The sequence below is a fragment of the Capsicum annuum genome, chromosome 4 (assembly GCF_002878395.1).
Source record: "Capsicum annuum cultivar UCD-10X-F1 chromosome 4, UCD10Xv1.1, whole genome shotgun sequence".
In the NCBI taxonomy this organism is placed as follows: domain Eukaryota; kingdom Viridiplantae; phylum Streptophyta; class Magnoliopsida; order Solanales; family Solanaceae; genus Capsicum; species Capsicum annuum.
In genome coordinates this window covers 156,682,523-156,710,280 of record NC_061114.1, presented here as the reverse complement: position 1 = coordinate 156,710,280, position 27,758 = coordinate 156,682,523, and the positions used below count along the sequence as shown (strand labels likewise).

At 35.0% G+C, this 27,758-nt stretch overlaps 1 non-coding gene across 1 annotated transcript; it reads left to right on the top strand.

The window, feature by feature from the left end:
• Nucleotides 1-3,720: 3,720 nt before the first annotated feature.
• Nucleotides 3,721-3,831, top strand: LOC124898320. The gene has a single exon (XR_007055294.1). It is a non-coding gene; the product is annotated as a small nucleolar RNA R71 (small nucleolar RNA).
• The last annotated feature ends 23,927 nt before the right edge of the window (nt 3,832-27,758 follow it).

The following is a 27,758-nucleotide window of genomic DNA, read 5'->3' as shown; positions in this document are numbered from 1 at the left end:
CACTAATAATTACAGTATTAAAATATTTGAAACAAATTAAACACATTAGAATCCACCGAGATTAACTAGACACACACCTAGCTCAAAACTAGTTTTCCGGGTTGAACTCTAAATGACTCAATTAAGTGCAAACTTGTTTGAAAAATACTTTGGACATTGTAATTACATACTTGGACACTGAAATTCTTATTTATATTAATATGAACACATTAAGCACAAATTCCTATCAAAATAAGGAGAAATAAGCCAGAATAATGATACCAAAGTGTATAAAATCACCTCAGATCATCACCCCAAACTTAAACTCTTGTTCGTCCTCGAACAACTCTTTACTCTAAGCATAAAAAGCTGAGGTGATGCTACACTTATACTAAATGCAAGACACTCAACCTAGTACTATAAGGAGTACACAAAATGCAAGTTTCTACACAAAGCACGTTATTTATATAGTTGATAGCTCATGAACACTACTCCAAAACATCCTAGCCTCAAGAATTGACTCACTTAGTTGGCAAATTCATGCTTATCATTCAATCAAGGACATCATACAAATCACCTATATTCATTAAACATGTGCCCTCACAACAAGAGAGTTACCCATAGTCACTCACATAAATGCAAATTATAACATGATGGGTAGAAGAATCAAATTACGCTCACTCTCACAAAGAATTTACAAGTTACACACAATGAACCATAGGCTTGCCCTTAGTGTAATGCTCCACTAATTGTCAAATGTAAAGCTTAGGATCACGTAGGACTTTTTCGTGTTGTAATGTAGGCTAAGAGACGGGTAGAAATTATTTAGAAATAGTGAATAACCTCTCTAAGAACTTTAATACACTACATCATACATTTAAAACAAATCTCTAACAACCAAATTACTCTTTTTCATCCACCCATATCTTTTGTTTTTACCCTACCTCTTTTAAGAATTTTCACCACCACTTGGTGGGCACATAGTTTACTACCACAAGAATCATTTTTTTTTTTTGCCTTTTTCACAATTATGGCAATATTTTTAGCATAAATTATATCAAAATTATCCACCAAGCATCAATTATAAACCAATAACTCTTACCTTGGGGCATCAATTTCACCTTTTCTTCTTCAATTTCTCTCACTTCTTACTAATTCAATTTTTCATTAAAGCACTTAGGAGCTTTTTGGATCAAATTATGGTCTATTAAAGAAGAGGATTAGACTACATATGAGGCTACCAAAGAAAATGCTAACGACTCAATGGGGTTAACTAGGATAATACATAAAGGGTAGAACAAATAGAGGGTATAAAACAAGGCTATCAAAGAAATGCGTATATCATCTCCTAAAACCACATTCTTTATTTCACTTCACACACACACCGGGAAAGTTCTAGACATCACATGCAACAAGGAATATAAAAAATCTCACACTCACACGGCACATGCTCAACTCAATTGGATCATCATTGACTCCCAACCAATAATAGCATGAATTCAAATTTAAGCCAACAAGAAAAAGAATCATAAACTTGAGCCCCAGAGTTTCAAAAATAGCAATTCACACATATCAACATGCTTTTAAAAACAAATCCACTTGCATCATGTAATAAAAAATTGCACCAATCAAGAATATCTTACTTATTTCTAACCTAAATTTTTTAAAGATCAAGTCAAAATTTAGAAATTTCCCCACCACACACTTAAAAATCTACTTTCTCCCCAAAGTGAATTTAAAAGTAAGAGATAGAAATGCTTTCTAAGGCCTCTAGTCCTAGCTAGTTGCTCTTTATGCAAAGAGAGGATCTATAGGAACCCCACACTTAATCTTTGCCATGCTTCAAGCTAAAGATTATGCTACTCAGACTTCCCATTAACCTTGACTCAACCAAAAAAAATACGTGAAATAAAAACTAAAAACTAAAAATAAAACCCACTTACCTTGGGTTGCCTTCCAAGAAGTGCTTGATTTAGTGTCGTGGCATGACCCATATCAACTACCATATTTCTTCACTCTTTTACCCCCTATTGAGAGCCATTTTTACATTTGTTTTAGACCTCTTTTACCTTTTAACATATTGGGAATTAGTGGTTTCATATTAGGCTGGCCAATCAGGTAGTCGAAAGTCTTTAGCGGGTTAGGCATCCCACACTCACCCCTTTTCAACACATTGATCATGTATAAATCTTTATATAAGGGATTTTCAATGGGGGCCTAGTAAACATCAAATACCACCTTTTCATCAGCTACCCTTATCTTGAGCGTTCCTTCTCTAACATCAATTAAATCACCTCCGATCGCTAAGAATGGGTGCCCCAAGATAAATTGTACCTGTTCGTCTGCCACAAAATCAGAAACAAAAAAGGTCAGTAGGAATAACAAATTTATCAACCTTTATGAGGACATCCTCAATTATTCCTTTTGAATATGCCATGAAACCGTCTGCTAGCTGCAAAACCACAGTGGTCGATCTAGGCTTTCCCAAGACCAATTTTTCAAATAGAGATAGAGGCATCAAATTTATACTTGCCCCTAAATCGCTCAATACATGAACCTCTTTACTCCCAATTTGAATAGGGATAGCAAATTTCCCTTGATCTTTTAATTTCTTGAGGATTTTTTGTGCCATTCCAACAGTACACTCTTCAATAAGTATTATTGCTTCCAAACCTTGCAATTTTAAACTTTTCACCACCACATCCCTCAAGTACTTTGCATACTTAGGCATACTCTGCGAAACATCTAGAAAAGGTAATTTAATATGCAACTCTTTGAATATGTAAATGAATTTTTTGAACAAGGCATCCTTCTTTGCTTTTATGTACTTTTGAGGGAAGGGTAGTGGTAACGTCTTCTTCTTCTTTGTCTTAGAAAATTTTTCATTCAAGTACTCATTCTTTTGAGAATTTTCAGAATCTGCTTCATCCACCTTTTAGGTCACCACATCAGTGTCTAGCTCTTTTATTTTCATGGGAGGTTCTCGTTGAAGCTCTTTACCACTTTGCAAAGTGATTTCTATGAATTTCTTGGGATTTTGTGTATCATCTGGCATACCACCTTGTGGCTTGTTAATTAACGCTTGCTCTATCTGCCCACCCTGCAACTCTAAATTTCTCTGTGCCACTTTTTGATTTTGTAATTCTGCCCTTTAACTATTTAGATCCACAATCAATTATGATTATCTAGCTACGAGTTCTTCATCACCTCTTCCATATTTCTTGTTGACTAATTTGATTAGGCCTATGGTTGTGGGGCGTTCCATGACTGATTTAGTGTTTGATTTTTCCACTTTATGTTGTAGGCATTACTGTAATTTGGCCTTTGAGTATTGCCTAGATACATCATAGATTTTGGATTTAAAACACACATGGTATCCGCATAACCACTATTTCCACATACTTCACACAAACCTGCAGCTTATTGGATGGCATTAACTGTGGCTGTAGGTTGTGTTGCTCCCAACTTCATGGAGCTGAATGTTATGTTAATCAAATTTTGCAATACAAAAACCTGTGCTAATAGGGTTGTTAATTGGTCCACCTCCAATACTTCCACAATATTTTTTATGGCACTTCTAAAATCTGAATGCCACTCTAGATTTCCTTCTGCTATACGATTAAGAAATTTGTACATCTCATCATAAGTTAGCTCCAACGCTTGACCACCAGCGGCTGAATCTAGCAAAATCTTCATATTGTGATCAAGAGTTTCTACAAAATTATGAGCAATTACCTCATTAGACTATTGATGATGTGGGCAATACCAAAGAAGAGCCTTGAAACATTCCCAACCATGATAGAGGTTTTCATTAGGCTTCTATTTGAAGCTCACTATCTCACTATGAAGTCTTGCAGTCTTTCCAGATGAAAGAATCTAATGAGGAACTTTCTGGCTAAGTTGTCCCATATTGTGATTGAATCGTTTGGCTCCACATTCAACTATCTTTTTTTGATTCCCCCAATAGAGAATAGAAAAACAGTGTCAGCCTCACATAATCTGTGCTCACCCTAGTCTGAATGAATATGTAGTAAGCTTAATAAAATTCTGCAAGTGAACTTAATAATCCTCGTGTGAAAGCCCAGCAAACTATCCACTGCTAATAAGAAGTTGCATCCTATTGTGTTTCAACTCAAAATTCCCCCAGCTGCCAGTCTTGGAATTGGGGAAGACAAGTTCGTTGGAAGTAGGACTGCCACTTCCCTAACCTTACTACTAGTTTTTGGTTGTTCAACCATAGGAATAGTATGCTCTTGGTCTTCTCAAATTTATGGAATTCTTGGGAGACTGATTTCTTCTCTCCTGGGTTGATGGTAAAGCTACTCGTGTTCTGAGTTTGGTTCAACCAACTCCCGATCCCTTGCCATCTTATTATCCTTTCAACCTGTTTCTTGCAAATCACAAAAACAAGACCAAGCATAAAAATACCAAATAAATCTAAAAGTAAAGCTAAAATAAACAATTGCTAAAATATAAGTCCCTGGCAACGACGCTAAAAACTTGACAGCGCCAAGCACACACGCAAGTGTACGTGGTCTACCAAGTAATACAGTGGCCTTCAAGAAAGCCGATTATCGATCCCACAGAGACTTTATTTAACAATGATTTAATTTTAGTTCACCATATAGATTAATTTAGTGCAAAAGTAATAAAAATTTTGTTTTGAATTATTTAGTAAATTAAAAATAAAATAAACAATATCAAAAAATAAATTTTTGGAACAATCAATGGAGAAAAGACTAGGGTTAAAGCACTTCGAACAATCATACTATGTTATTGAATCTCATCCGCTAATTTGCTTATCTTGGTTGTTATTCATAGGGTTATTTGCATGATCAGGGTTTCCCAACCCCTAATCTTTTGCCTAATTTGTACATTGCAATTACATCATTGAACGGGAATGTAATAATCCAATTAAGTTAATTAAAGCTATCATCCTACGTATGAATTAAGTGAGGCATCTAAGTACATCCCTATCCTAGACGCTAAGTTTAATTCATTATTTTATAAAAGAATAGAAAACCCAAACTTTATTTATTCCCATGTTCTATCTCCCTATTCCCTCTCCCGAGAACAAAAGGTCGACAATAGATGCATTTTATGGGTGATGAAAACATAAAATAATTTAAATAAGAATAAACAAACAACCAAATATGTTAAGTAAAATTAACAAATTTAATCCAAAATAATAGTACTCATGTTCTTGGCTTTAACCCCGGAAAAGAGGTTTTTATCCACTAATATTCATAGTCACAATCCAAATAATTGAATACATGATATAAAAAATTAAAGACTAAAAATAAAATTAAAACCTAATAAACCGTGTAGCCGTCTCCGTAAAAAAACTCAAAACTGTCTCCTTTTCGTGTTCACTGTACATGTCCCCCAAAAATAAATATTGTCCAAGTATTTATCTTGGGTCATGTGTCCAGCTATTATGATTGCATTGTCCACCAAAATTCTTTTTCCTTATTTATTTTATTTGTGTCCAGCTGTTCCATTTTCCTTAATACTTGTGCAAGTTTAATTTAATTAGAAATAGGACAACTATGTCGGCAAAATTTCCTTTTTGAACGCACCAACGCGACACGTCTTTTTCGCATCAGTGAGCTGGAATTAATGTTAAAAAAAAATTTTTAGTGCAAACTGTGTGCCAATCGATGCGATGCGTTACCTCACTGGAATTTGCTTTCGAAATTTTGGTTAAGTATGGAATGCCCAATTCTTTGCCCATGCCTTTTGTATTGCATTTCCAATGAATTTTTGGCTTTTAAATCATCAATATATTACCGTATTTAATTAATCAAGCCTCGGACAAGATCATACACCACATATTAAAGATAAAAACAACACAATTTTCTCAACATCAAATCAAAGCAAGAGATAAGATAAGACAAATTTGTAATGATCTTCCACTCATTATTTTGACTCTTGACTTGATTAAATTAAATTTTGCACATTACAAATAAGTTATTCCACTCATAATTACACTATTAAAGTATTTTGAACAAATTAAACACTTTAGAATCCACTGAGATTAACTAGACACACACCTAGCTCAAGTTAGTAAAACTAGTTTTTTGAGTTGAACTTTAAATGACTCAATTAAGTGCAAACTTGTTTGAAAAATACTTTGGACATTGTAATCACATACTTGGACACTGAAATGCTTATTTATATCAATATGAAAACATTAATCACACGAATTTCTCTAAAAATAAGGCGAAATAAGCTAGAATAATGATACCAAAGTGTATAAAATTACCTCAGATCATTAGGCAAAATATCTTCTCTTTATTCTGGACCAATACAAAATTACGTACCACAATGATTGCATTCTACATTATTTTAAATAGTTTGGACCAATATAAAGTAATAATAATATCAGAACTAGTCATATTTTATTTAAGGTGCTCTATTTCCTTCAAACAAACCTCATTGAACAGGAACTTAACTTTCTTCCATAATAGTTTTCAAAAAGGCTTTGTAATTTCAGAGAAGTCCATTACTATAATGACCCTCCAAGGTAATTTATTTATTTCCACTCATTTTTGTAATTTAGAGATATCCTATAGGTGTCCTAAGTCATTTATTACATATTAGAACTAACATTGTGGTTATAGGGAAGTTTGTTTGTTTTGTAAGCCAATTCCCTATTTTGAAGTCTCATTGGCTCAAATTGTCTATCGAGTGAAACTCTAGTCAGATGACCTTATTTTCTAATTCTGACTAAGGAAAAAACTCTGGAACATCAAATTTAGGCTAGAAGGATCCTTGGTTTGGGTGTCAAGGCTTCCGGGCTTATTTTAAGCTATTAGCTAGATGTTAAGAAAAATAACAAATGGATGTGGGACCTATTTTGTGTTGAAACAACCTCTGATGGAACTTTCAATTGCACCATTGAGTTTGAAACATCGTATTTGATAGTGTATCATAGTCTATTAGCATATACAAGATTTTGGATAAATCTCAAAGAGTTGGCGGATACTTAGAAAAATTTCAAGTCTCAACTGGTGTTGGTGAATGGCATACATGATAATCTAGTCACTTAAGCGACCTGACTTGGCCCATTGGTATCGCGTAATTGTAAACATCGCTTTAGTGATACTAGCATCTATTACATGACCTATGCTGAGACTACGAGTATTGTATAAGTAATATTTGGTCGCTTAAGCAGTGATTGTGTAAATGTGTCGATGTCCGCCTAAGCCACATCTATGGTCCTGGAAAGGGTATAAATACCCCTCTTAGCCCAATTTTCACCATTTTTCATTCATTCTCTAGAATTGTAAATGCTAAAAAGTGGGAAAACTTGGGAGGATCATTTGTGAGTGATTTTGGAGCTTAGGCAAAGTTAATTTACGTGGTTCTTCTTTGAATTTATGGTAAACTTCCATTAATTTCTCGATAGAATCCTTCATCTTTTGCTAAAATCCCTAAACTCTTGGTGGCTTGATTATAGCACTATTAGATCTCAAAATTCACCTATTTTGAGGGTAAATATTCCTTGAGCATTGAGGGATGTTGTATTGGTTTCAAAAGTGCTATTCCATAAATGGGCCCCATATAAAATATTTACATAATTTTTGACCTGAAGCATAATAGTACAATATGGGTATGATTATTGTTGTTTTGATAACTAGATTATGATTTTTGCATCTTGAAGAAGCTCCTCAAAAAGGAAAATTGATTGTTTAATGAATTCTTGGGCTTTTCTTCTGCATTTGGGTCGACTATGTTTACCCTTATTATAGATTGAGCTATTTCATAGTATGGTTATGATATTATTCATGATATGGGATGGAATTTAGGTTTTGGAGATAGATTGAGAATATATGGGTTAGTTGAACTATTTAGGCTATCTTGAAATCATAATTTGGGCATAGCTAACTTTGTTGCTTATGTTTTTTGATAAATTGCTATCTTAGTTGCTTATGGTTATTTTGGGACTTGAAGATTTAATACTTAATGAGTATGCTAGTTTGGTATTGGGAGTTGATGCTAAGTCTAAGCAAAATCTGGTTATTTATTTGTAAAGTTTACTAATATAGTTTATATGTATGACATATGGTTATGGTCGACTTATATGAGTTTAAATCGAGTTTGGCAATTAATGATGATATTGATATATGAATTTTTTTTCAAGTCTGGTAATTGATGATGATATTCATACTATGAGTTCTGGTTCAATACCAGTAAATGATGTTATAATGGTGATATTATTGAGATTGATATAATGAGGATGATGTGAGTTTTAGTTCGAGTGCGGAATTGGGAGTTGGGAATGATATGATTTGGTATGGATATTTTGATGGTTATAGCTGATATTTGGTAAAGTTTTGAATCTTTTCTTGTATATTTCTCTTAGATTGTGCCCTCTAGGCTTATGGGGACCTACATTTGGTTTTTTACTTTTCTTCACTTATTGGCTTAGAGGGGCTAAATTATAGTTATAATTGTGTGACCTTTACCTTACTTCTTTATATTTACTATTTAATTATGCATAATAATGTTCGAGCATATTTCTAGGTTTGCCCCTTTTACCAAGACTTAGTTTACTTTATCTTGTATCTTATCATATTTATATCATGATTTAGCTTAGTCAGCCGAGGATACTTACTGTGCACCCATGGTCTTGGTACTCTTACTGTTCTTATGTACATTTTTGGTGTTGATATGAGTACCACCATTGATGTGATGCTCGTGCATGGTTGATTTTGGAGATTAGGTGATCTCTTGGAGTCAGAGTTACCCTTTTTCCTTATATTTATCTATGTGTAGTCTTTCATTTTAGAGACAAATTGTATTTGACTATTCAGTACCTGTGGTTCATTTATAATGGCTCTTGTACTGACATTATTGAGTCTTGGGATGGTTGTTGATCCTTTACCTATCTATTAGATTGTTATGACTAATTTATTGTTGCTTTAACTCCTTAAATGTTTATTTATGGCTTTAGGCAATTATCTACCAATTTAACCCATTACGTGTAGCTCCCAACTTTGATTTGGCTTACCTACTACCATGATAATATTGGTGCCACCACGAGGTGTAAATCGAGTCATGAAAAATTGGTATTAGAGCCTAGATTTCCACAATATTTTTTGGCACAAGAGAAAGTGTCCTGTAGAGTCCCACTGATCAGAATGATAAAGTTTGTTTCATATCTCAAGGAGGCTATAGGATATTCTTAGGAGTTTTTCATATCTTTCAATAATTTTGTACGAAGAGTCTGAGTTGGTTTGTAAAGCATTCATTTGGTTTCACTCTTTTGAAGATGGATAGGACATGTGCTATCGCTATATAAGGCAAGGGTTCTGAGATCGAGTCTAGGAATTCTACCTCTATTTGTTGATGACCCATAGGTCATGGATATCCTAGGGATGTGTTACTAAGCAGGGGCTAGGATAGGTGGGATGCACCAAAACCTATTCTTGATCCAAAGCCAAAGGTTCTTTCTCCCCAGCAAGTGGCAGGCCAGGGACTAGTCCAGGCTCTACCAAGGTTTATGTTATATTCAGTGCTCAAGGATTCTTTGATTTAGCTTTTGGGATTGCTTAGTGGTGCACCGTTTGATGGTTCAAATTCTAAGGAAAAAACTAGTATTGATAATGTCCAAACGATATCTTCAATCAAAGGATTAATTGGTCACGGTTAAATGTAGTAACATAATGAAGGTTAGGGTTGAATCCTAAGGTAATACATTGAATTACAGCTCTTAGCTACTATAATCAATAGGTAAAACCAGAAAAGTAAACATGGGTTAGTTAATGGTGCGGCTATGGAGGAAAACCCATCTATAAATCTTCTATAATATCCAACCAAGCCCAAAAATCCCCTAGTATCGATTAGAGTAATGAGTTTAGGCCAGTGCTTCACGACATTAGTAGTATGAGGATTTACATGAATACCAATCCCTGAAAGGTAATAAACTCCAAACAAAATTCACACTTACTAAACTTCGCATATAATTGACAATCCTTGAGGGTCTGCAATACTATCCTCGAATGGTTTGCATGTTCCTCCCCACTCTTAGAATATACCAGTATGTTATCGATAAAGAAAATGAAAAATATGTCCAATTACTAATTGAAGACCCTATTCATCAAATCCATACAGGATGCATGGGAATTTTTAGCCCAAAAAACATAACAAGAAACTCAAAATAACCATACCTTGTCCAAAAATCCATTTTTAGAATGTCGTTTTCCTTGATTTTTAGCTGATGCTACCCCGACCTAAGGTCAATCTTAGAAAACCATCGATCACCCTGAAGTTGATTGAACAGATCCTCGATTCTAGGGATGGAGTACTTATTCTTGATGGTAACCTTATTTATCTATCTAAAGTGTATTACACATTCTAAGAGTTCCATCTTTCTTGTATAGGAATAGGACTGGAGCACCCCATAGGAAAACAATAGGTCTGATGAAACCCTTATCTAAGGGATCCTTAAGTTTCTCCTTTAACTATTTGAGTTTGGTCGGAGCCATGCGATATGGAGGGATAGAGATGCGCTTAGTATAAGGTAGAAAGTCAATATCAAAATCTATTACTCTGTCTGGAGATACCCCTAGTGGATTTTCAGCAAAAACCTCTGGAAATCCATTAATTACATGGACAGATTAAACGGTTGGTGCTTTAGACTTCGTATCTTAAATTCAAATTAAATAGTAGATATACCCTTTTGATATTAGCTTCTTGGCCTTAAGATAGGAGATGAAACAACCTTTAGGAGTCATAGACTATCCTCACACTCAATATTTTCTTAATGAGGACAGTGAAACTTCACAACCGTGTGCTACATATTATTTATGAATAGCATGAATGGAGATAATCCATTTCTAAAATAACATCAAAATCTATCTTCTCTAACTATATTTGAACGCTAGCGTGATATTTTGAAGGACAGTGGTAGGACACTTTCTATAGACTCTCATAGAGATAACCACCTCACTCACTGGGAAGAGAATGAGAAGGGCTTAGGATATTTTTTAGGGATCGCCCCCAAAATGTACAACAACAAGCGAAGAGGTTTAATCCCGAGTCTAATAACACATGCATCCAAATGAAAATTGAAAATCATACCAGTTACAACTCGGGGAATTCTCTTGCTCTTTATGAAAAGGTAATGCAAAAAATTAATTTTGCTACTGACCTCCATCGGTACTGAATGATGCATACTATTAAGGAGATGGGTGACTTGGATGAGCAATTGGATTTGTGGCCTAGGTTTGGGGTCAAACATCTCTACTTCAATGCTTAGCATATGGATATTACTTGATCCTGTGGCACGTCTTGCTACAACTATAGAAACATTTTTTCCCATCATACACTCACCAGGATGAGTCCTACCACACTTTGCACAAGTCAGATAAGTAGGCCTCCTGACGTGACTGATCTGAGATATCAAATTTAAAATCCTGCCCACTGCTCTTGCTTGGTCCTGGGTGCAGGAGAACTAGCTGATGATAGTTCAGGTACTGATGAGCAACCATGAAACTATGAATAACTTTCCCTTCCAGACCTTTGTTGACAATACTCAAACTTTTCAGTCTTAGTAATTTTGTTTCTCATCTCTCTTTCCTTCTGCTTTTTGGCCTCAGTCTATTGCTCATGTATCATCAACCGAGCAATATCCATATCTTTAATGGGAGTTCTACACTCTTTTACCAACAAATCAGATACTCTAGAGACTAACTTACTTATATGAGGTCTAGAGTCAGGTACCAGCTATGGGGCATACTTAGCTAACTGGGTGAACTTTAGACAATACTTCTTCATGAACCTAGATCATTGTCTTAGGTTCCTAAATTCCTCTACCTTGGCCTCCCTCATTTCTTGGGGAAAGAATATATCAACAAAAGCACTATGAAACACCTGCCAACTCATAAGAGCTGTATTCCAGCCCCTACTATACTTCAAGATGGAGACACAATTATAAAAAATGTCCTTCAACCGATAAGACGCCAATTCCACACTCTCCTCCTTAGTGACAAACATGATCTAAGAAATTTTCTTTACCTAGTCAATAAAGATTTCAGGATCATCATCAACCTTTGACCCGAGGAACTCTAGTGGATTCGTTCACATATAACCCTGAATCCTGACTGTAGCTAGATTACCATTCTACCAAAGTGGGTCTGCTGCCTATTGGTTTCCCCAAACATTAGCATTCACAGCCTTGGCTAACGCTTGAAAGGCAACCCAAAATTTGGCATGAGATACCTTTTTATTTAGAGGGTCTGCATGTAGTAGTTGATCATTATTTTTGTATGTGTCGGCTCGACAAGGAGGCATATTCCATCACATGAAAGCTTAAATTAGGGAAGATAGAGACAATTTCAAGCACGATATATTGTGTAAGAAAGGATGATACGTAGCTTGTCTTGTCACCTTATTCTTAGATATGTGGCATGCTTCACACAAATGATCAAGAATCTATGTAACATGGCTTGGTAGACTCCCTAGGACACTTTAAAACCTTAGTCTTGCATCAAGTTTATAACGCACCGAAAGTACCCCCTGGGTGTCACATGATACATAGGACTATAAATAGCACCAAGTTAACCCATGATATCTATTCAATTTTAAAATGGCATAGAAAGTGAACGTACATACATATGAATAATTAAGGAAAACATCTTAATATCTGAACCTTAACTTGTAATTCAAAATTCTCAAATTATATCTTTAACAAGAAAGATGCATAGTCTGACTATCCTCTACTACAAACTAGAGAGTCACTAGGATAGACCCGAGCTGACTCGAATAATAACAAAAATAAAATAATTAAATAAATACTCATGTACATCTGAGGATCAGATTAGCTGGGTCCCTGGACTATGAGGACTCACCAAATATTAGAATACAGGAGGTGATGCCCATGATTAATTGTGATGCTACAAATGAGCACCAGAACCTACATTATAAGAAAATGTAGCACATAGACATATATGTGGGTCAGTGCTTCTGGAAAGTACTACGTATATGTGTGTGAATAGAATAAACAAAACAGAAACAATATATACTTTCAAATCATGCATGAAAAGTGTAAAAGGACTCACCTTGGATAAGAATAAAAATGAAAGATGAAAGATCATAAAACAAGAATAATAAATCATAATGAATAAGCTTAGTGATTCATTAGACTTAGTTTATAAAATCTTTAATTTTATTTTTTCTTATGGAAGATTCTTATAACTGAGATAAACTATGTGAGCTATCATGGAGTCCAACGTCTTACCCACGTTGGGGAGATTTGTTCTACATTTTCCATCAGAATAGAACCTTAATATATATGATCACTAGACTTCATCTACATTGGCAAAAGAAAATACTCACAGGAGCTCGATCTTTTTGAAAATTAGGATAAACTCATCAACATTCCCTTCTCGGTGCTAAATATTACTTCAAAAATTTATATGTATGTATATGTATATATAAATTTACATATATATATATATATACATATATACATACACAAACACACACATATATATATATATGCTCATACAAAGGAAATCCACCTTAAAATAGCATATAGGTTTGGAAGAATAAACTAATTATGCTTCTCTTGCTTAAATCTTACCAAATAGGTGACATTGTGGATTTCAAATCTTGAATATGATCATAAGATCAAACCTAACTTTAATCAAGTTTCAATTCTTGCAAATCAAAGTTAAAAGCTTAAGCTTCTTGTAACTCACTAACTTGTGTGACAATCTATATGTTTATGGATCATATCTTAGAAACTTTGTGTCAAAACTTCATGCTCAAGATTTAAATTACAACCTTTCATTATTTTATCTGATTTCAAGTCAATATAATGAAAGTCATGTCATAATTGCAATCATCCAAATCAAAACATGAATAAAGGTTATTTCTTTTGTGAATTAAACTTCAAATCAAGTATAACACAATAACTCAAAAATATGGAAAATTTTCAAATCAAATATAATACAATAATTCAAAAATATGGAAAATTTGGGTATGAACCCTAATTGAAATAACATAATTTCAACATTAACATCAATGCTTTTGTGTAAAATCGTGTCAGATTATCCTTTATCAAACTCTACATACCTAGATTTTCTTGACTTTATTGAAGGGAACTTTTACTTGGATTCAAGAGATGATTTTGAGGAAGAAAACCTGGCTTTGTTGTTCTTGGGAATGAAATAATGCCTCTTTCATGTTTTTTGTCATGGGTTGGATGTTTCGAAAGGAGAAAAAACCAAAACGCCCCTTAACTGAACAAATAGAAACTTGACCATCAGCCATCATGGGTTATCTCAAGACTTATGACATCTGACTATAAGTTAGCATAGTGGCTCATAGACTTAGAAATGACAAGAATGGTGCACACTAGTTTTGGGATTGGGTGGGGGTGCACCGTTTGACGTTTCAAAATCTAAGGAAAAATTTGGTACTAATAATGTCCAAACTATATCTTCAATCAAAGGATTAATTAGTCGCTATAAAATATAGTAACCCAATGAAGGTTCGGGTTGAATCCTAATAAATTACATTGCATTGCAACTCTTAGCTGTTATAATCAATGGGCAAAACTGGAAAAGTAAATGGGGGATGGTATTGTCAATATCAAACAATTAGCTAATATCAACTTTGGTTATAATTAATCGTTGGTAAACACTAGGATAGTATTCCCCCTGGCGTCTCAACTCTATAGGCTTATCGTGCTTTATTAAACTAATATGATACCTTGCATGCAAAATCTGATAAGTTATATACCACCAACCATCTTTCGAAGTCAATCCATCCTTTAGTTTTTGGAAACTCTTCTCACATTTTCCCCACCATATAAACTTCACCTTCATACGTGTTAGCTTAGTTAATGGTGCGACAATGGAAAAAAACCCTTCAAAAAATATTCTATAATACCCTACCACACCCAAAAATCCCCTGATATCGATTAGAGTGATGGGATTAGGCCAGTGCTTCACGACATTAGTCTTATGAGGGTATACATAAACACCAACCCCTGAAAGGTAACATTCTCGAATGTTTTGCATGATCCTCCCCACTCTTAGAATATACCAGTATGTTATCTATATAGAAAATGAAAAATATGTCCAAGTACTACTTGAATACCTTATCATCAAGTCCATAAATGCTGCATGAGTATTTTTAAGCCCAGACAACATAACAACAAACTCAAAATAACCATCTCTTTACAAAAAGCCATTTTTACGATATCATTTTCCTTGACTTTTAATTGATGGTACCCCGACCTAAGTTCAGTCTTGGACTACCATTGAGCACCTTAAAATTTATTAAATAGATCCTCAATTATAGGGTTGGGGTACTTATTCTGGGTGGTAACCTTATTTAGCTATGTATAGTGGATTACACATTATAAGAGTGTCATTTTTCTTATGAAGGAATAGGAATGGTGCACCACATAGGAAAAGACTAGGTTTGATGAAACCCTTATCTAAGGGATCCTTAAGTTTCTCCTTTAACTCTTTGAGTTTGGCCAGAGCCATACAATATAGAGGGATAGAGATGCGCTTAGTATAAGGTAGACGGTCAATATCAAAATCTATTTCTCTATCTGGAGGTACCCCTGGCAGATGTTTGGTGAAAACCTCTGGAAAGCCATTAACTACATGGAAATATTGAACGATTATGACTTTAGACTTTGTATCTTTAATTCAAATTAAATGGTGGATACACCTTTTTGATAGTAGCTTCTTGGCCATAAGATAGGAGATGAAACAACCTTTAAGAGTCACAAAACTATCCTAACACTCAAAATTTACTTCATCAGGACAATGAAACTTCACAACTGCAAGCAACATTTTATTGATGAAAAGCATGAATGGAGCTAAACCATTCCTAAAATAACCTCAAAATCTATCATCTCTAATGGTATTTGAACGGTAGTGTGATATTATGAAGGATGGTTATAGGACACTTCCTATAGACTCTCATAGAGATAACTGGCCACTGGGGTAGAGACTGAGAAGGGCATAGGAAGTTTTTTAGGGCTCACCCAAAAATATACAATAATAACCGAGGAGGTTTGATCCCGATTCTAATAACACATATACATCTAAATGAAAATTTCAAAGCTTACCAATTATAACTCGGGGAAATATCTTGCTCATTATGGAATGGTAATACTAAAAAATAATTTTGGTACTGACCACCATCGGTACTGGATGATGCACCATGTGGTGGAGATGGGCAGCTTGGATGAGCTATTGGATTCATGGCCTAGGTTTGGGGACAAATATTTCTACTTCACTGCTTAGTATATGGACATTCCTTGATTCTGTGGCAGATCTTTTCATAACCATAAAAAACTTTTTTCTAATCATACACTTACCAGGATGGGTCCTGCCACACTTTTAACAAGTCAGATAAGTAGGCCTCCTAATGTAACTGATTTAAGATATCAAATTTGAAATCTGTTTACTGTTGTTGCTTGGTCCTGGGTGCAGGAGAACTGGGTGATGATGGTTCAGGTACTGATGAGCAACCATGAAATTGCGAATGACTTCCCCTTCCAAACCTTTGTTGACTGAACTCAAACTGTCCAGTCTTAGCTTTTTTGTTTCTCCTCTCTCTTTTCTTCAACTTTTTGGCCTCAGTCTATTACTCATGAGTCATAAATTGAGCAATATCCATATGTTAGATTAGAAAGGGAGTTCTATACTTTTTGACCACCAAATCAGATACTTCAATGACAAACTTATTTATATGACTCTAGAGTCAGGTACCAGCTCTGGGGCATACTTAGCTAAATGGGTGAACTTTAGACAATACTCCTTCACTAACATAGAGCATTGCCTTAGGTTTATAAATTCCTCTACCTTGGCCTCCCTCATTTCTTGGGGAAAGAATATATGAAGAAAAGCATTCTGAAACACCTGCCTACTCATAAGAGTTGCATTCTCACCCCTACTATCCTTTAAAATGGTGACCTAATTATAAGCAGTATCCTTTAACCGATAAGACGAAAATTCACACTCTTCTCCTCAGTGAAAAATATGATCTAAGAAATTTTCCTTACCTTATCAATGAAGAATTCAGGATCATCATCAACCTTTGACTGAAGGAACTCTGCTGGATTCGTCCATATAAAACTTTGAATCCTAACTATAGCTAGATTACCATTCTACCAAAGTGGGTCTGTTGCCTATTAGTTTCCCCAAATGCTAGCATTTATAGCTTTGGTTAACGCTTGAAAGACAACCTAAAATTCAGCCTGAGATACCTTTATATTTAGAGGGTCTGCATGCAGTGGTTGATCACTATTTCAATGTGTGTCAGCTCGTAAAGGAGGCATATTCCGTCACATGAAAGCATAAATTAGGGCAGATAGAGTCAACTTCAAGCACGATATATCATGTAAGAAAGTACTATTCGAAGCTTATCCCGTAGCCTTATTCTTATATATGTGTAATGCTTCCTACTAATGATCAAGAATCGTTGTAACATGTCTTGTTTGAATCCCTAAGACTCTTTAAAACCTTATTCTTGGATACTATGTTTGTAACACACCGAAAGTACCCCTTGGGTGTCACACGGTGCATAGGACTATGAATAGCTCCAAGCTAACCCATTATATCTATTCAGTTTGAAAATCACATAGAACGTAAACTTACATACATACGAATAATTAAAGAAAATATCTAAATATCTGAACCTTAACTTAAAATTCAAAAATATCAAATAAAATACCTGACTCGAATAATAACATAAATAAGATAATTAAATAAACATTCATGAACATATGAGGATCAGATAAGCTGGGTCCCTGGATTATGAGGACTCACCAAATGTCAGAATACAGGAGGTGATGAGCATGATTAATTGTGCTGCTAGAAATGAGTACTAGAACCAACATTATAAAACAATACAACACATAGACATATATATGGGTCACTACTTCTGGAAAGTACTAAGTATATATGTGTGATACAATAAAAAAACAAAAACTAAATATACTTTCAAATCGTGCATGCTAAGTGTAAAAGGACTTACCATGGATAAGAATAAACCTAAAAGCTGAAAGATCATAAAAAAGGAATAATAAATCGTAATGAATAAGCTTGGTGTGTCATTAGACTTAGATTAAAAAATCTTTACTATTAGTCTTTCTTATGGAAGATTCTAATAACTGAGATAAACTATTTGAGCTATCATGCAGTCCAACTTCTTACCCACGTCGGGGATAGCGGTTCTACGCTTTCCATAGAAATAAAACCTTAACATATATGATCACTAGAATTCATATACATTGGGAAAAGAATATACTCGCAGGAGCTCATTCTTTTTGAAAATTAGGATACACTCATCTACATTCCCTTCTCGGTGCTAACTATTACTCACTAAATTATGTGCCAATCTATAAGTTTATGTATCATGTCTTAGAAACTCTATGTCAAAACTCCATGCTCAAGATTTAAATTACAATCTTTCATTAATTTATCAAATTCCAAGTCAATATAATGAAAGTCAAGTCACAATTGCAATCATGCAAATCAAAACATGAATAAAGGTTATTTCTTTTGTGAATTAAACTTCAAATCAAATGATAATACAATAATTCAAAAATATGGAAAATTTGGGTATGAACCCTAATTGAAATAACATAAGTTCAATATTAACATCAATGCTTTTGGGCAAAAGGATGACATATTATCCTTTCTCAAACCCTGCAAACCTGGATTTCCTTGACTTTATTGAAGGAAGTTTTTACTTGGGGATTTAAGAGATGATTTTGAGGAAGAAACCCTAGATTTGTTGTTCTTGCGAGTTGTGTAAAAGAATGTTATTAAGTGATTGATAATGGGAAATAAATAATGCCTCTTTCATGTTTTATGTCATGGGTGGGATGTTTCAAAAGGAGAAAAGACCAAAAGGCCCCTTTACTGAACAAATAGAAACTTGACCATCAGTCATCACTGGTTATCTCAAGACTTGTGACATCTAACTATGAGTTAGCATAATGACTCATATACTTGACAATGACAAGAATGGTGCGCACTAGTGTTGGTACGAGTTATATCCTATGACTCTTATCAAGTCACTACGAGTTGTGGCAACCACTCGTACCCTGGTTAGAACCGATCAAAAATATTAAGCTTTTCCTACAGAGGTGGTTACAATAGGACTACATAACTTGTATAGTCCCACTACGACTTGTTAGGGTTAAGGCATAACAAAAAATAGAACTTCCACCATCCATTTTGTTTATTCTATGATTTCATCTTATGACTCCTAATGAGTATTCACGACTTACTGAGTGAGTCATAAGTTTAACAATAAACTCAAGGACACACAAGGTTTAACAGAGTGGCCCATTCCCTAATCTATGCTAATTGGGGTCCAACCTATAACCCCAATTAAAATAGTGTCAGTACCATACAACGGTTACTAACACTGGCTATGTGGATCCACCAATATAGTTTTCCAAAGGACTAGGGCGTTAGTCCTAAGCTGGCGGGTGGCCCCTAAGAAAGTGTTAGTCCTAAACTAGTGAGTGGCATCTTATAATCCTATGCTGGTTACGTAGTTCTGAACTTAAGGACTACTGCTAAGAACCCAGTCCTAACTTATAGGTGAGCCCCTATCCCCAAGTTTGTTCGATGTTAAATCCTACTCCCAACAAAAGTGACACTGGTAATGGACTGAACAAAACTCAACTGAATGTTATTATATAACTCATTGTGCTCATCATGGATGTGAATATCTAAGTATACTGATAAGATTCATGGATTAACTATCTATATACTTGAAAATATGAATTTATGTAAATAAATTAGGTATCGGGTGTTCATAAGCCACCAACACTACGTGGAATTAAAAACAATGCCATATAAAATATTTAAAACCATAGAAATTGTTCATTGTTCAAAACCCAACGCTTGGGCATTCTATCAACCACATGATAGTACTGAACTTAAGAATGGGAATGGGTAAATCATGTGATAATAACATGATTACAAGACTAACATCATAACTTAGGGATTTAACATAAAGATCACAATACCTAAAAATATGTAATGGCTTAACTCACTTGAAAACAATTCTTATAAACATAACTTGTAATTGAATTAACAAGATATTCATGGAGATATTTAAACTTAAACATGAAATCTCATAATTTAAAATCAAAAAGAGATTCTTGGACTCCGTGGGTGTAAGGAACCAATGGATGAACATCACACATACCTCACTAGATGATTTCATAAAGATTCATGGAATTTTGTTGAGATTTGAAGCTTGAATTTCTTTATTGCTTGAGAATGGGTTAGGGTTTATTCTTGAGGAAAGCGGGGCTTCTTTTGAGAGGATTTTTGATTAAAATATCAAATAATGCTCTTTGGGTAGCTAAATTTCATGTTATGGGCTGATTTGGTTAAAGGAAATGACACAAATACTATTAATTAATAAGGAATAAGAAGGTGGATGGGTGAGGGAAGGTGCACTGTGGGATTCAGAGTGGTGCACTAGAGGGGGCATCGCGGGCTCATCCCAGTGCTGCTACTATTTTGGCAAACAAAACACACCCCTATGCTCGTCTGAAAATTTTAAAACTCACTCAAGATGTACTTTGAACATCCCCAATCATGAATCAACTTAAAAATTGATGTTCTGAGGTCGGGGAGATCAAAATTAAAATCATCAAAGTTTAGGGTCCTTGGAAATGACTAAGTCCCAATACTTAGGGTAATTTCTAAAATTTGGACCCCTTATCATGCAATTGAGACCTGAGATGAGAGAAGACTTTTATGGGGCATTACAATATCTCCCCCTTGGGAACATTCTTCCTTTAATGAAACTAGTTTAGCTGAGTGTACTAAAGTAACTGCGATTATATATTTATTATGCATGTCTGGAAACATGATTACATAACAGAGTCTACACATGATACATGGACTAAACTGAATGTATGCAATGACTATGTTTACCCTTATTATAGATTGACCTATTTCATAGTATGGTTATGATATTATTTATGATATAGGAGGGAATTTAGGTTTTTGAGATAAATTGAGAATATTTGGGTTAGTTGGACTATTTAGGCTATCTTGAAATCATAATTTGGGCATTAACTAACTTAGTTGCTCATGTTTTAAGATAAATTGCTATTTTAGTTGCTTATGATTATTTTGGGACTTGAATATTTAATACTTAATGAGTATGCTAGTTTGATATTGGGAGTTGGTGCTTATTCTGAGCATAATCTAGTTGTTTATTTGTAAAGTTTACTGATATAGTTTATTGGTATGACATTTGGTTATGGTCTGCTTATATGAGTTCAAATCAAGTTTGGCAATTGATTATGATATTAATATATGCATTTTTTTTCAAGTCTGGCAATTGATGATGATATTCATACTATGAGTTCTGGTTTCATCCTAGAAAATAATGTTATAATGGTAATATTATTGAGGATGATATAATGAGGATGATATGATTTTTAGTTCGAGTGTGGAATTGGGAGTTGGGAATGATATGATTTGGTATGGATAGTTTGATAGTTATAGCTGATATTTGGTAGAGTTGTGACTCTTTGGTTGTTTATTTCTATTAGATTGTGCCCTCTAGGATTATGGGGGCCTACATTTGGTTATTTACTTTTTGGCACTTATTAGCTTATGGTGGATAAATTATAATTATAATTGTGCGACCTTTACCATACTTTTTTATATTTATTACTTAATTATGCATAATAATTTCTGAGCCTATTTCTAGGTTTGCCTCTTTTACCATGACTTATTTACGTTATCTTGAATCTTATCATATTTATATCATGATTTAGCTTAGTCAATCGAGGATACCTACTGAGAACCCATGGTTTTAGTATTCTTACTATACTTATATACCTTTTTAGTGTTGATATGAGTACCACCATTGACGTGACACTCGTGCATCATTGATTTTGGAGATTAGGTGAGCTTTTAGAGTCAGAGTTACCCTTTTTCCTTATATTTATCTATGTCTAGTCTTTCATTTTGGAAACAAATTATATTTGACTATTCAGTACCTGTGGTTCATTTGTAACGTCTCTTGTACCGACATTATTAAGTCTTGCGATAGTTGTAGATCCTTTACCTATCTATTAGACTGTTATGACTAATTTGTTCTTGTTTTAACTCAAATGCTGATTTATGGAGTTATGCTATTTTCCACCAAGTTAACCCATTACATGTAGCTCCCAACTTTGATTTGGCTTACCTACTATCGGGATAATTTGGTACTGTCACGAGGTGTAAATCGAGTCAAGAAAAATTGGTATTAGAGTCGAGATTTCTACAATATTATTGGCATAAGAGAAAGTGTCCTATAGAGCCTCGCAGATCAGAGTGATAAAGTTTGATTCATATCTCAAGGAGGATATAGGATATTCTTAGGAGTTTTTCATATCTTTCACTCATTTCGTGCAAAGAGTATGGGCTGGTTTGTAAAGCATTCCTTTGGTTTCACTCTTTTGAAGATGGGTAGCACATGTGCTATCGCTATACAAGACAAGGGTCTTGAGACAGATTCTAGAAATTCTATCGCTCTTTGTTGATGGCCCATAGGTCATGGACATCCTAGGGATGTGTGCCTAAATAGGAGTCAGGATACGTGGCCTTCACCAAACCCTATTCTTTATCAAAAGCCAGAGGTTCTTTCTCCCTAGTTAGTAGCGGGCCAGGGACTAGTCCAGGCTCCACTAGGGTTTATTTTTTCTTTGGTGGTCAGTGATTCTTTGATTCATCTTTTGGAATTGGTACTGATAATGTCCAAACTATATCTTTAATCAAAGGATTAATTAGTCGCTGTCAAATATTGTAACCCAACAAATGTTGGGGTTGAATCCTAAGGAAATACGTTGAATTGCAGCTCCTAGCTGCTGTAATCAATGGGCGAAACTGGAAAAGTTAATGGGGGGATTGTATTGTCAATATCAAACAATTAGCTACTATCAACTTTGGTTGTAATTAATTATTGGTGAACACTAGGATAGTATTCCCCCTGGCATCTCAACACTATAGGCGTATCGTGCTTTATCACACTAATTTGATACCTTGCATGCAAAATCTGATGAGTTATGTACCACCAACCATCTTTCAAAGTCAATCCATCATTTAGTTTTTGGAAACTCTTCTCACATTTATCCCACCATATAAACTTCACCTTCATATGTGTTAGCTTAGTTAATGGTACGGTAATGGAGGAAAACCCTACGATAAATATTCTATAATACCCTACCAAACCCAAAAATCCCATGATATTAATTAGAGTGGTGGGTTTAGGCCCATGCTTCTGACATTAGTCTTATGAGGGTGTACATGAATACCAACCCTTGAAAGGTAACAAACTCCAACCAAAATTCATACTTACTAAACTTCCCATATAATTGACTATCCTTGACGTTCTGACGCACTATCCTCGAATGGTCTGCATATTCTTCCCCTCTCTTAGAATATACCAGTATGTTATCTTGAAAAATATGACCAAGTACTACTTGAAGACCCTATTCATCAAGTCCATAAAGGCTTCATGAGTATTTTTAACCCAAACAACATAACAACAAACTCAAAATAACCATACCTTATCCAAAAAACTTTTAGCTGATGGTACCCCGACCTAAGTTCAGTCTTGGAATACCATTGAGCACCTTAAAATTTATTAAATAGATCCTCAATTATAGGGTTGGGGTACTTATTCTGGGTGGTAACCTTATTTAGCTATGTATAGTGGATTACACATTATAAGAGTGTCATTTTTCTTGTGATGGAATAGGAATGGTGCACCACATAGGAAAAGACTAGGTTTGATGAAACCCTTATCTAAGGGATCCTTAAGTTTCTCCTTTAACTCTTTGAGTTTGGCCAGAGCCATACAATATAGAGGGATAGAGATGCGCTTAGTATAAGGTAGACGGTCAATATCAAAATCTATTTCTCTATTTGGAGGTACCCATGGCAGATGTTTGGCGAAAACCTCTGGAAAGCCATTAACTACACGAAAAGATTGAACGGTTGAGGCTTTAGACTTTGTATCTTTAATTCAAATTAAAAAGTAGATACACCCTTTTTATATTATCTTCTTCGCATTAAGATAAGAGATGAAACAACCTTTAAGAGGTAGAGAACTTTCCTCACACTCAAAATTTACTTCATCAGGACAGTGAAACTTCACAACTACATGTAATATTTTATTGATGAAAAGCATGAATTGAGCTAATCCATTCCTAAAATAACATCAAAATCTATCATCTTTAACTGTATTTGACTTGTAGTGTGATATTCTGAAGGACAGTAATAGGACACTTCCTATAGACTCTCATAGAGATAACTGCCTCACCCACTAGGGTAGAGACTGAGAAGGGCTTAGGAATTTTTTCTGGACCAACCCTAAAATGGACAACAACAAACGAGGAGGTTTGATCCCGAGTGTACTAACACATATATATCCAAATGAAAATTCCAAAGCTTACCAGTTACAACTCAGGAAAATCTCTTGATCATTATGGAATGGTAATACTAAAAACTAATTTTGGTACTTACCACCATCGGTACTGGATGATGCGCCATATGAAGGAGATGGGTGACTTGGATGAGCTATTGGATTCATGGCCTAGGCCTGGGGACAAATATTTCTACTTCACTGCTTAGCATATGGGCATTCCTTGATCTTGTGGTACTTTTTTCCATAACCATAAAAACTCTTTTTGCCCATCAGACACTCACCAGGATGGGTTCTACCACACTTTTAACAAGTCAGATAAGTAGGCCTCCTAACGAGACTGTTCTGAGATATAAAATTTGAAATCATGCCCACTGCTGTTTCTTGGTCCTGGGTTCAGGAGAACAAAATGATGATGGTTTAGGTACTGATGAGCAACCATGAAACTATGAATGAATTCCCCTTCCAGACCTTTGTTGACTGAAGTCAAACTATCTAGTCTTAGCACTTGTGTTTGTCCTTTCTCTTTCGTTCTGCTTTTTGGCATCAATATATTACTCATGTCTCATCAATAGAGCAATATCCATATCATCGATTAGAAAGGGAGTTCTACACTCTTTGACCACCAAATCAGACACTTCAATGAAAAATTTACTTATATGAGCTCTAGAGCGGGTACTAGCTCTGTGGCATACTTAGCTCACAGGGTGAACTTTTGACATTACTCCATCACTAACATAGAGCATTGCCTTAGGTTAAGAAATTCCTCTACCTTGGGCTCCCTTATTTCTTGGGGAAAGAATATACCAAGAAAAGCACTCTGAAACACTTGCCAACTCATAAGAGCTGCATTTTTACCCTTACTATCCTTCAAAATGGTGACCTAATCATAAGAAACATTCTTTAACCAATAAGACACAAATTCCACACTCTCCTCCTCAGTGACAAATATGATCTAAGAAATTTTCCTTACTTCATCAATGAAGAATTCAAGATCATCATCAACCTTTGACCCAAGGAACTCTGGTGGATTCGTCCACATAAAACCCTGAATCCTGACTGTAGATAGATTACCATTCTACCAATGTGGGTCTACTGCCTATTAATTTCCCTAAACGTTAAGATTCACAGCGTTGGCTAACGCTTCAAAGGCAACCCAAAATTCAGCTTGAGATACCTTTTTATTTAGAGGGTCTGCATGCAGTGGCTTACCACTATTTCTATGTGTGTCAGCTCGGTAAGGAGGCATATTCCGTCACATGAAAGCATAAATTAGGGAAGATAGAGACAACTTTAAGAACAATGTATCATGTAAGATTGGATTATTCGTAGCTTGTCCCGTAACCTTATTCTTATATCTGCGGCATGCTTCACACTAATGATCAAGAATCTTTGTAACATGTCTTGTTTGAATCCCTAGGACTCTTTAAAACCTTATTCTCATATACCAAGTTTGTAACGCACCGGAAGTACCCCCTGGGTGTCACATGATGTATAGGACTATGAATAGCACCAAGCTGACTATGTTTACCCTTATGGGGGCCTACATTTGGTTATTTACTTTTCTGTACTTATTGTCTTATGGGGGCTAAATTATAGTTATAATTGTGTGACCTTTACCTTACTTTTTTATATTTATTATTTACTTATCCATAATAATGTTAGAGCATATTTCCAGGTTTTCCCCTTTTACCATGACTTAGTTTTATTTATCTTGTATCTTATCATATTTATATCATGATTTAGCTTCGTCAACCATGGATACCTACTGAGCACCCATTATTTTGGTACTCTTACTGTTCTTATGTACACTTTTGGTATTGATATAAGTACCACCATTGACGTGACAGTCGTGCATGGTTGATTTTGGAGATTAGGTGAGCTCTTGGAGTCAGAGTTACCCTTTTCCCTTATATTTATCTATGTGTAGTCTTTTATTTTGGAGACAAATTTTATTTAACTATTCAGTACTTGTGGTTCATTTGTAATGGCTCTTGTACTGACATTATTGAGTCTTGGGATGGTTGTTGATCCTTTACCTCTCTATTATACTGTTATGACTAATTTATTGTTGTTTTAACTACTTAAATGTTGATTTATGGCTTTAGTCAATTTTCCACCAAGTTAACCCATTACGTGTAGCTTTTAACTTTGATTTGGCTTACCTACTACCGAAATAATATTTGTGCCACCACAAGGTGTAAATCGATTCATGAAAAATTGGTATTAGAGCCTAGATTTCCACAATATTGTTGGCATAAGAGAAAGTGTCCTGTAGAGTCCCGCAGATCAGAATGATAAAGTTTGTTTCATATCTCAAGGAGTCTATAGGATATTCTTAGGAGTTTCTCATATCTTTCACTATTTTCATGCAAATTGTCTGAGTTGGTTTGTAAAGCATTCCTTTGAAGATGGATAGGACATATGCTATCGCTGTATAAAACAAGGGTTCTGAGACTGAGTCTAGGAATTCTATCGCTGTTTGTTGATGGACCATAGGTCATGGATATCCTAGGGATGTGTTCCTAAATAGGGGCTAGGATAGTTGGGCTTCACCAAACCCTATTCTTGATCCATAGCCAGAGGTTCTTTCTCCCCAGCAAGTGAAGCCAGGGACTAGTCCAGGCTCCACCAAGGTTTATGTTTTCTTCAGTGCACAGGGATTCTTTGATTCAGCTTTTGGGATTTCTTTGACGGTTCAAAGTCTAAGGAAAAAACTGGTACTGGTAATCTCCAAACTATATATTCAATCAAAGGATTAATTAGTTGCTGTCAAATGTAGTAACACAATGAAGGCTGGGGTTGAATCATAAGGGAATACGTTGAATTGTAGCTCTTAGCTGTTGTAATCAATGGGAAAAATTCGAAAATTAAATGTGGGTTAGTTAATGGTTCATCTATGGAGGAAAACCCATCGATAAAACTTCTATAATACCCAACCAAGACAAAAAATCCCCTAATATTGATTAGAGTGATGAGTTTAGGCCAGTTCTTCACGACATTATTATTATGAGGGTTTACATGAATACCAACCCCTGAAAGGTAACAGACTCCAACCAAAATTTACACTTACTAAACTTTGCATGTAATTGACTATCCTTGAGGGTCTGCAACACTATACTCAAATGGTCTGCATGTTCCTCCCCACTCTTAGAATATACCACTATGTTATCTATAAAGAAAATGAAAAATATGTCCAAGTACTACTTGAAGACCTATTCATCAAATCCATAAAGGATGCATGATAATTTTTAGCCCAAAAAACATAACAAGAAATTCAAAATTACCATACTTTATCCAAACAGCCATTTTTAGAATGTCGTTTTCCTTGACTTTTAGCT